Source organism: Anolis sagrei, chromosome 2 (assembly GCF_037176765.1).
Source record: "Anolis sagrei isolate rAnoSag1 chromosome 2, rAnoSag1.mat, whole genome shotgun sequence".
Lineage (NCBI taxonomy): Eukaryota > Metazoa > Chordata > Lepidosauria > Squamata > Dactyloidae > Anolis > Anolis sagrei.
In genome coordinates, this window is record NC_090022.1 from 174066308 (window position 1) to 174076285 (window position 9978).

At 43.1% G+C, this 9978-nt stretch overlaps 1 long non-coding RNA gene across 1 annotated transcript; it reads left to right on the forward strand.

The window, feature by feature from the left end:
* Positions 1-1886: 1886 nt before the first annotated feature.
* On the forward strand, positions 1887-2852 carry LOC137096106 (uncharacterized). The gene is made up of 2 exons (XR_010909270.1): positions 1887-2269; positions 2398-2852. It is a non-coding gene; the product is annotated as an uncharacterized lncRNA (long non-coding RNA).
* The last annotated feature ends 7126 nt before the right edge of the window (positions 2853-9978 follow it).

Here is a 9978-nt window from a genome sequence, read left to right on the forward strand (position 1 = left end):
TGGGACCAGGCATTCGAATGTATCTCTCTTGTCCGAACATATCTCCCTCTGTGCCTCACCTCGAAATTTACGATCTTCCGGGGAGGCCGTGCTCTCGTTCCCACCTTTGTTGCAAATGCGCTTGGTGGGGATGAGGGACAGGGCCTTCTCGGTGGTGGCCCCCTGCCTATGGAACTTGCTCCCCAACAAAATTAGGTCAGCGGCTTTCCTTTAGGAAATAATTGGAAGACGTGACTATGGGACCAGGCATTCGGATAGCAGGTTGACAATAAAAATGATGACAATGCTATGGGCTTCAGGCTTCAGATTAAGTTGATGATTGTAGAACTCGGACTTGACATGCCAACAAATTCCATTTTGTACTATTTTATATGTTTTTAATTTAATGTTAATGTTTTACTGATTATGTAACTGTTGTTTTATCTGTTGTATATGTAGGGCATTGAATTGTTGCTGTCTGTAAGCCACCCTGAGTCCCCCTTCGGGTGTAGAGAAGGGCGGGGTACAAATATTTGAAATAAATAATAATAAATAAATTGGAGGGCCGCAGGTCTGGTCAAAGGAATATTCTCCAATTCAGATATATTGCGGCATTGTACCAAAATGTTTGAACTTGAGTTATAAGTTTTAATCTAAAATAGGCCGGATATATTGCAGAATTGTCGTACCAATTCAGATATATTGCAGAATTGTCCTACCAATTCAGATATATTGCAGAATTGTCGTACCAATTCAGATATATTGCAGAATTGTCATACCAATTCAGATATATTGCAGAATTGTCGTACCAATTCAGATATATTGCAGAATTGTCATACCAATTCAGATATATTGCAGAATTGTCCTACCAATTCAGATATATTGCAGAATTGTTGTACCAATTCAGATATATTGCAGAATTGTCCTACCAATTCAGATATATTGCAGAATTGTTGTACCAATTCAGATATATTGCAGAATTGTCATACCAATTCAGATATATTGCAGAATTGTCCTACCAATTCAGATATATTGCAGAATTGCCGTACCAAAATGTTTGAACTTGAGTTATAGGTTTTAGTCTAAAATAGGTCGGATATATTGCAGAATTCTTGTACCAATTCAGATATATTGCAGAATTGTTGTACCAAAATGTTTGAACTTGAGTTATAGGTTTTAGTCTAAAATAGGCCAGAAACTGTGAATATTCCTGATGGTTTCACCTAAAACTCCCATCAACTTCATGTAGCATGGAAATAGCAACATTATGGGACCTGTAGTCAAAAACAATTGGAGGTCCAATAATTCTCAACCGTGCAGGCCTGATCTAAGGCCCGTCGCAAACTAGGTTCCTGCTGGAGGAAAATTGCTAGCATGTCCCTGACGTCACGAGACTCCGCCTCTCGCCCCGCCCCTTTCTCCGCCCCTTTCTCTTTGCGAGCGTGGTTTTTCCTGTGCTAGGGCAGCATTGCCCGCATTTTCTCTCAGTTGGCAGAATTCAACTGAGAGAAAATGCGGGCAATGCTGCCCTAGCAAAGGAAAAACCACGCTCGCAAAGAGAAAGGGGCGGAGAAAGGGGCGGGGAGAGAGGCGCAGGCTCATGACGTCAGGGACTTGCTAGCAAGGTTTTCTCCAGCAGGAACCTAGTTTGCGACGGGCCTAATATTGGTTGATAGTGGGAAATCATCCCAATTAGAGAGGATCCAAAAAAATCAATTGGGTTTTCTTATGAGATGACTCACAATTAAATACTTGTATTGTCGAAGGCTTTCATGGCTGGAATCACTAGATTCTTGTGGGTTTTTTCAGGCTATATGGCCATGTTCTCGAGGCATTCTCTCCTGTCATTTCGCCTGCATCTATGGCAAGCATCCTCAGAGGTAGTGAGGATGCTTGCCATAGATGCAGGCAAAATGTCAGGAGAGAATGCCTCGAGAACATGGCCATATAGCCCGAAAAAACCCACAAGAACCTAATTAAATAATTGATTCGGTGAGTCTGTCCATATTGGGACTGACCAATATGATTGCCAATGTTTGTTTTGGGAAGGAAGAGCAACATTTTATATAATTCGATACAGGAAGTGAACTGGGGAAGAAAATTGTTATGTCTTGATAGTTTATCTATGGAAATTTGGCATGGGGATGAGATTGAGCCTCTGCATTCAGGGATAGACTATCTTGGAATATCAGTTGTTGTGGGATAACAAGGGAGATGTACTATAGCTGTTGTGCACTACTTGAAGGCTGCCTGGAGGTGTCTTGTTGGTTACTGATGGAAACCTTATTGGGTTAGACCAGTGGTTCTCAACCTGGGGTCCCCAGATGTTTTTGGCTTACAACTCCCAGAAGTCCCATCCAGTTTACCAGCTGTTCGGATTTCAGGGAGTTGAAGGCCAAAAACATCTGGGAACCCGAGGTTGAGAACCACTGGGTTAGACCGATCCGTTGGCATGTTCTTGTGAATTGATGCCTCTTTTTGGGGAGTGGAGGTAGATATATCTATTTTCTTTCTTGAGCAAAGGTCTACATCTCAAAACTGGACTACTGCGGTATATTTTATACTAATTTCTGTGATTTTCAGGCCACATTTGATGCTCACTTGTCGCCTAAATACTGAGTTTGCAGAGGCCCACGCAGAAGATCAGAAAGTATCGCACCTGTATCAGCTTCAGTCCCAGTTTGAAGGAATAGTGTATCTTTCTACAGTTATTCTTATGGGACTACTATTTTTGAAATTTTTCCACATGTCACTTTTTATATTTTACTTCTCCGCATATTTTTCTCATTTTGTGTTGCTTAGCAAAAGCCAATTATACATGCTAAATACTTGGAAAGGAGAACAGAAGAACAATAAACATTTGCACGCCTCAACTGCTCACAAAATCTATTATGTGGTGTTTCTGAACATATCTTGGCTCCTTATTTGCAAGACTTCTTAGCTTCAGTAAGAAGAAATGCTTCAATGGGATGTTATTTGCATGTTGCAAATACCCGGCAGCTTGAAAAAATTGGGAGAAATCCAAAACTGTGTGCCATCACCAAGGCTCAGATCCAATAGACTATTGCAATGCGCTCTATGTGGGGCTGCCCTTGAAGACGGCCTGGAAGTTTGAACGGGCGGCAGCCAGGCTCCTTACTGGAGCAAACTATAGGGAGCATACAACACCCCTATTAAAACAGCTTCATTGGCTGCCGATAAGTTATTGTTATTATTATTATTAACTTCATTTGTACCCTGCTAGCATCTCCCGAAGTACTCGATGCGGCTTACAAAGGCCAAGGCCTCAATAAAACAACAATACAACAATACACATAAACCAGTGGTTCTCAACCTTCCTAATGGCGTGACCCCTTAATACAGTCCCCCATGTTGTGGTGACCCCCAACCATAATATTGTTTTCATTGCTACTTCATAACAGTCATTTTACTACTGTTCATAATGTAAATATCAGATATGCAGGATGCATGTTCATTCACTGGACCAAACTGGGCACAAATACCCAATACACCCAAATGTGAATGCTAGTAGGGTTGGGCAAGGATTGATTTTGTAATTTGGGAGTTGTAGTTGCTAGGATTTATAGTTCACTTATAATCAAAGAGCATTCCGAACTCCACCAGCGATGGATTTGAACCAAACTTGGCTCCCATGACCAATGGAAAACATTGGAAGGGTTTGATGGGCATTGACCTTGAGTTTGGGAGTTGTAGTTCACCTATATCCAGAGAGCACTGTGGATTCATGCAATGGTGGATCTGGACCAAACTTTGCATGAATACTCAATATGCCCAAATGTGAACACTGGTGGAGTCCGGGGAAAATAGATCTTGACATTTGGGAGTTGTAGTTGCTGGGATTTATAGTTCATTACAATCAAAGAACATTCTGAACTCCACCAACAATAGAATTGGCTCAAACTTCCCACATGGAATCCCCATGACCATCAGAAAATACTGTGTTTTCTTATGGTCTTTGGCGACCCCTCTGACACCCCCTCGCGACCCCCTCAGGGGTCCCGACCCCCAGGTTGAGAAACACTGACATAAACCATAAAGCAAATCAAAACATTAAGCAATAACAGTAACAGTAAAAAAAATACACCGTAGCACAATAAAACTAAGGCCTGGCCAAGTGTGGATGGGTACAGATTAAAATTGCTGAGTATGACAGTTGAAGTATAAGGATTTTTGGGAAAGTACAATGTGCGGACAATCTTAAGTCTCTAGTAAAGTGCTTTTGGGACATGTTGCTGGGGTTTCCTATTCTGGAAAGGCACACCGGAATAGCCAAGTCTTCAAGCTCTTCCTAAAGACTGCCAACATAGGGGCCTGTCTGATGTCCTTGGGGAGGGTGTTCCAGAGTCGGGGGGCTACCACAGAAAAGGCCCTGTCCCTCGTCCCCACCAACCGCGCCTGCGACGCAGGTGGAATTGTGAGCAGGGCCTCTCCAGATGAACGAAGGGTGTGTGTGGGTTCATAAACGGAGATGCGGTCACGCTACCAGTATTAAAAAACTCTAAAATTACAACAGCAAAACAGCAGAAAGGAAACAACCAGGCACATCTTAACACCTCTCAACAGGGGATTTTCCCAGACTCAGCCAGGCCTTCAAATGCTAATGAAGTTGGTCAGTTGAAACATTCACACCTAGCTCCAGCAGGGAAGAGCTCCTTGCCCCACCCCAGCCATTCCACAGATATATAAACCCATTGTCCTAATTCCAACAGACCTCACTACCTCTGAGGATGCTTGCCATAGATGCAGGCGAAACGTCAGGAGAAATGCCTCTAGAACATGGCCCTATAGCCCGGAAAAACCCACAAGAACCTAGGTCCCAAACCGTTTAGGGCTTTGTAGGTAAGCACCTGCACCTTGAATTGGGACCGGAAAATGAACGGCAGCCAATGGAGCTCCTTGAGCAGTTGCCGAGCCAAATTCAAGGTGCAGGTCATGACCTATAAAGCCCTAAACGGTTCGGCCCCGCCTATCTCCGCAATCGCATCTCCTATGAACTGGCACGAGCTCTAAGATCTTCTAGAGAGGCCCTTCTCTCGGTCCCACTACCGTCTCAAGCACGGTTGGTGGGGATGAGAGGGAGGGCCTTCGCAGTGGTGGCCCCCCGTCTCTGGAATGCCCTTCCAAGGGAAATAAGACAGGCCCCATCCCTCCCCTCCTTTTGTAAGAGCTTGAAGAGCTGGTGGTTTCAACAAGCCTTTGAAAATGACCAGTTCTAACTCAGCCCTACACATTGTCGAATACGGCCTTATTCTTCCTACCAATTACTCAGATTCTTTCCTCTAATCGGCCCTGGAATAAATAGCCACAGAGCCGTATCTAATATTATTGTTGTCTCCCATAGCATTGCACTTAATTCCCGGGCCCCCTAGAATTTTTGGGCTTGCACAAATCATGGCCCGGCCTTTTAAACTTTTAAATTGTCTTAAACAGGCAGGATTACTTTTAATATATATGTGTGTTATGGCGACAATTTTTATGCTTATATTTTGTTTTGTTAATCTTATGGTTATGTTGTTTTTTACTTTGTATGTTTTGTGATGTTACCTGGGAACCACTCTAAGTCCCCTCGGGGAGATGGAGCGGTATATAAATATATTATTATTATTATTATTATTATTATTATTATTATTATTATTATTATTATGGAAGTATTTTGCATAAACAGGTTACTAGAAAATGCTGGTGCCGATTGCAGACTTTATTGCCTAAAGAGGGCAAACTGGCAGTGAAGCAGGACTGTCACTTTTGATGATGGTTCCCATCACAGGACAATGTGTCTTCCTGTGATTAACTGCTCCCTCCTAAAGATAGACAAAGCCCATCAATGACTGTCAATCCCACAATATTCCCGTCACCTGTCTTTTCCAGTGGGGCCGTTCCACTTCTGTGCCAGCATCCCAGCACTGAACTGATATCAGAAAACAGGAGTCTCGCCCCCTCCCTCTCCACTCTTCCACCTCTTTTCCCCCAGTTGTTTTATTTATTTGTTTACTAATGTGTATACATATCTGGCAGGGCCCCCAGTGATGCAGTGTGTTGAAGTGCTGAGCTGCTGAACTTGTTGACCAAAAGGTCGCAGGTTCGAATTCGGGGAGTGGCATGAGCTCCCACTGTTAGCCCCAGCTTCTGCCAATCTAGCAGTTGGAAAACATGCAAATGTGAGCATTTATCTCAAGAATTCAAGGACTACATGTTGCTTAAGTTGCACTGACCAACCATCTTTGCAGGGTTCCATACTTCGCACTTTAACAACACAACCATTCAATTCTAAGGCTTCCCGTCAAAATGGAACTGTAGAGGAGAGTCTACTGAACAAGTCAGTACCTGCTGCATACCAGTACTGCCATCTGTTGAGGTACGAAGGTAGAGGCATTACTTTTCATTCAACCCTCATATATGTGGTGGTGAAAGCTCCTTCCTTGGATGTTTTTAAACAGAAGCTGGATGGCCATCTATCGGGGTACTTACCAGGTGTGGGCCCTGTGTGCATTGGATCTGGAAATCACATCACGCATCACTCCAGTTGCCCGAAAAACTGAGTGTGCACCCACCTTTCCCCTCCCAATTTACCCCTAAAAATAAAATAAAAAAACTTACCTGGCCACCAGGACAGCATGAGGAGGAACGTTACAGTGGCCAGGTAAGTATTATCTTATTTTTAGGGGTAAATTTGGGAGGCTTCAGGATGGCTGCATGCCATCCCAATTGTCATTCCCGCCTCCCCTGGAAAGCCCAGGTTTTTATGGGGTTGGGATGGAAATTCGCTCCAAAGCAGGTTTTTTGCACCTACCTGGAAGCGCCCTCACTTCCTGTTGTCCCATCCGTCTTCTTACCTGTCATTTGTAAGTTGGATGTTTGTAACTTGGGGACTGCTTGTACATGGTAAAGCTTTCCCATCATTCAATGGGGGAAGGTTGCTTGGAACAAGGAAGGGCATCTGCCAGGCCTGTTGTTGTTGTTGTTCATTCGTTCAGTCGTCTCCGACTCTTCATGACCTCATGGACCAGACCACGCCAGAGCTCCCTGTCAGCCGTCACCACCCCCAGCTCCTTCAAGGTCAGTCCAGTCACTTCAAGGATGCCATCCATCCATCTTGCCCTTGGTCGGCCCCTCTTCCTTTTACCTTCCACTTTCCCCAGCATAATTGTCTTCTCTAGGCTTTGCTGTCTCCTCATGATGTGGCCAAAGTACTTCAACTTTGTCTCTAGTATCTTTCCCTCCAGTGAGCAGTCGGGCTTTATTTCCTGGAGGATGGACTGGTTAGATCTTCTCACAGTCCAAGGCACTCTCAGGACTTTCCTCCAACACCACAGCTCAAAAGCATCTGTCTTCCTTTGCTCAGCTTTCCCTAAGGTCCAGCTCTCACATCCGTAGGTTACTACAGGGAATACCATGGCTTTGACTATGGGGATCTTTGTTGCCAGGCCTATAAGGGACAAACTTTCTGGCCCTCAATAAAGGGACACCCTTACAATAACGGACACCTGGTAACCTCATCCATCTTCACTATGGGAAGCCAGTGAAAGCTGCACCAGTTGGATGGCTGCTTGCTCGGTAACGGTCCAAAGCAACAGGATGTGGCAATTTTGCTGTCATCCCTGTTGACTTGAAGAGTCCAATGATGCGCTGGGACTTGGCCTGCTTCCAGAAAATGATGGGAAGCCAAAACAACGCAAAATGAAAGCATTGAGGCGCAGAGTCATAGCGAGTTCGTTCCCAAAAGGGAAAGTGACAGATGGCATTTCAAGGGAGGTGATTTCCACGTAAAGATAATGCATTGCTAGGACTGCCTTTTATTATCTCCTGCCCCATTCCAAAGTCTCGGGGGCAAGCGGCAGCATGTTTGTTTTCTTTTCAGAGGGAAAACTGTGAAATACAAAAACAAGGGTGTTGAAAAACTCAGATGAAATGATCCTTTCCAATCCCATTGCCAACGAAAAGACAAACTTAATGGGTTTATATTGCTGGGGTGGGACACTTCTAGCATAGGTACTGCCCTGAATACACATTTTTAATACTTAACAACTGCCTGCTCAAGGCTCTTTCCTACATGTCTATGTCTTTGTGACAAGATAATTACTATTTAACTAGCTGCTCCCTGCCAGGGGTTGCTGTGGCCCAGTCTGGTGATCTGGAAAATAAAGTAATGAGAAAGTGTTGGTTTCTAATATATGTAATTCCTTTATGCTTGTTGGGTAAACAGTATTTTTTGTTGTTTCTTTGTCAGTGCTGATGTGGAGATTGTTCGGTTTGCTTACTCTGGAACATGCAGCATATAATTGTCCTTCTTTAGGGGTCCCTTTCAAGTCTATGATACTATATCTGTCATATACATGTATATGTGTGTGTGTGTGTGAATCATATATAGTATTTTCTGTTGGTCATGGAGGTTCTGTGTGGGAAGTTTGGCCCAATTCTATCATTGGTGGGGTTCAGAATGCTCTTTGATTGTAGATTAACTATAAATCCCAGCAACTACAACTCCCAAATGTCAAGGTCTATTTTCTCCAAACTCCATCTGTGTTCACATGCAGGCATATTGACTATCTGTGCCAAGTTTGGTCCAAATCCCTCACTGTTTGAGTCCACAGTTCTCTCTGGATGTAGGTAAACTACAACTCCAAAACTCAAGGTCAGTGCCCACCAAACCCTTCTAGTATTTTCTGTTGGTCAAGGGAGTTCTGTGTGCCAAGTTTGGGTCAATACCATTGTTGGTGGAGTTCATAATGCTCTTTGAGTGTAGGTGAACTATAAATCCCAGTAACTACAACTCCCAAATGTCAAGGTCTATTTCCCCAAACTCCACCTGTGTTCATATTTGGGTATATGGAATATTCGTGCCGAGTTTGGTCCAGAACCATCATTGTTTGAGTCCACAGTGCTCTCTGGATGTAGGTGAACTACAACTCCCAAAGTCAAGGTCAATGCCCACCAAACCCTTCTGGTGTTTTCTGTTGGTCATGGGAATCCTGTGTGCCACGTTTGGTTCAATTCCATCATTGGTGGAGTTCAGAATGCTTTTTGATTGTAGGTGAACTATAAATCCCAGCAACTACAACTCCCAAATGACAAAATCATAATTTTTTGAGTGATGGTCACTCCTTGTGTTGTGAAACGTTCTGTTGCCAAATTTGGTGTGATTTCATTCATTGGTTCTTTTGTTTTTAAGGAACTCATTATACACAGAGCATTTATATATAGATAGATGTGGGACATGTATGCATTTGGACACTATATACCGGACACTAACCTTGTTTCATATCAATATAGTCAGGATTGCACATACTAATGGCAAGTTTCAAATATACCAAATGTAGATATTACTGTTTGGTTTACATAGAAGTGCATGACTTTCTAGGGTCTATCTTCTATATAAATAAAAATGTAATGTTCGTTTGTGGGGCTAACATAACTCAAAAACCACTGGACGAATTGACATCAAATTTGGACACAATATACCTATCGGGCTAATGAGTGACCAACACTCAGAAAAACAATGGAAAACATAGTGGAAAGAACGTAAAAACCCCAAAAAACAAAAAATACATTACAACGCATGCACAAAACCACATATATACACAAACATATATACACAAATATATATATACACACACACACATATATATATACACACACAACACATAGACACAGACTGGGGCACAAGAACGTGTGGCAGGGGACGGCTAGTATAGAAATAAAAATGTAATGTTCGTTTGTGGGATTAACATAATTCAAAAACCACTGGACGAATTGCTGCCAAATTTGGACACAAGGCACCTACTAACCCAAGGAGTGACCATCACTCAAAAAAATTGATTTAGTCATTTGGGAGTTTTAGTTGCTGGGATTTATAGTTCACCCACAATCAAATAGCATTCTGAGCTCCACCAATGATGGAATTGAACCAAATGTGGCACACAGAACTCCCATGACCAACAGAAAATACTGGAAGGGTTTGGTGGGCATTGATCTTGAGTT